Raw genomic sequence first — 1,743 nt, forward strand, 5'->3', positions numbered from 1 at the left:
ACAATAAACAAAAATATTCATATTAACAATAATAATAATAATACCGATAAATAATTTTATAACAAAGAATAATTAAATGTAATAGGTTATGTGATAGCTGAGTGGATGATTAGAAAGATAATGCACTTTTGAACTTTTGATTTCTATAACAAACACGAAAATATACAAAAATAATTAATAATTAATTAATTAATGTTATAAATATAATCTAAATTTCATTAGATTGTACAATATTCTTACCTCAATAAATTGATGAATTTTTTACTTTTTTTTTCTAAACTTAACAACATTATTTTCTATAAAATAAATTACATTAATTTAGTAAATTGTTTATTCACTCATGGAAAAAATTGTTATCTCAGTGTATTTGTTATCTCTATTGGTGGAAATAGTTCACCAGAGATTCATTTTTTGAGTTTTGTCAAGTTAACTATTAATTATGTGATTTGAATATTTACTTATAGATCTATAGTATTTTTCTTACAACTCAAGAGACGAATTGAGAAGAGTGATTTCTTATCTAAGTAGCCACTGTGATTGATTTGGATTAGAGATTATATATGACTATCATTTTCTCACCCCTAACTCCAATGTCACTCAACAAACTCTTGAAAACTTAAATTATATAGTTTTTTATTTATTTTTAAACCTTAGAAGCGTCATATGAATATTGAAAATATCCATAACAAAAAAAAACGTTTTTTAAACATAAATGAATTCAAGGTGAATTATATGTAGGACGCGTGCCGATTTTATTATATCGTTGGAAACGAGATGGAGAATGAAATAGAGGTGAGAGTGAAGTTGAGTTGAGTCAAGTCGACAAAAGCGTTGTTTTTTTGTTCTCTTTTTTTTAAATTGTAGGTGGTCAAACAAAAAAAAAAGAATCGAAAACAATAAAATCAACTATAAAGAAAAAACATCAGAGAAAATAAATAAAAGCATTGGCAATGCAAGTCACGTGTTAATCGGCTGCGTGTCGGAATTGAGTTTTCGCTTTGAAAGAAAATTCAATTTCGTTCACTTGGAATACTATCGAAAAATAAAAAAATTTCTTTTTTACTTCTTATTTTATTTATAAATAAACTTGTTTTTTAAAGTTTTGATTAATGTAATTACTAAAATATACATAATTCTCGATGACTGTATAAATTTTTTTGTATTATTTACAATGGATTTACGATTTGAGTTAATATCTATACATTTTCTATTGTCAAACAATTATGTGTATTATCAATAATGAGATAATAGAATGTAATTAAAAAAATCATTCGGATGCAATGAGAATAATGTCTCATTTTTTGAATTATTTTTAACAAGTGCTTTTTTCATTTGATGGGTATTTTGTCGCCGGTTGGTGTCAACGGCCACATCGCCCTGAACGTACCGGTTCTCGTCCGATCACCGAAGTCAAGCAGGGCTGAGCGTGGTTAGTACTTGGATGGGTGACCGCTTGGGAACACCACGTGCTGTTGGCATTCTTTTTGTCGTTTTTAAATGAAGTTTCTGAGAGAATTTTTGCGTGATTTTCACAGGGTCATCTCGGGACATCGGAACGCTTTGACCATAACGCTTATCCCAATGTTTATAAAGTGATATATATTTTTGAGCCTTTATCTTTCTGAGTTTTTATTTATGGATTTAGAGTATTTAACAGTTTTCTAACTGTGGCTACTGAAAATCAATTTTATATCACTCATGCATTGTAAACTCAATTTCACACGCGCCCTAACGGTTGAGGTG

General features: G+C 28.3%; 1 non-coding gene across 1 annotated transcript; it reads left to right on the forward strand.

Annotated features, from left to right (window-relative positions):
* Positions 1-1,359: 1,359 nt before the first annotated feature.
* LOC122847954 lies at positions 1,360-1,478 on the forward strand. The gene has a single exon (XR_006373411.1). It is a non-coding gene; the product is annotated as a 5S ribosomal RNA (ribosomal RNA).
* Positions 1,479-1,743: the final 265 nt, after the last annotated feature.

The sequence above is a fragment of the Aphidius gifuensis genome, linkage group LG1, assembly GCF_014905175.1.
Source record: "Aphidius gifuensis isolate YNYX2018 linkage group LG1, ASM1490517v1, whole genome shotgun sequence".
NCBI classification, from domain to species: domain Eukaryota; kingdom Metazoa; phylum Arthropoda; class Insecta; order Hymenoptera; family Braconidae; genus Aphidius; species Aphidius gifuensis.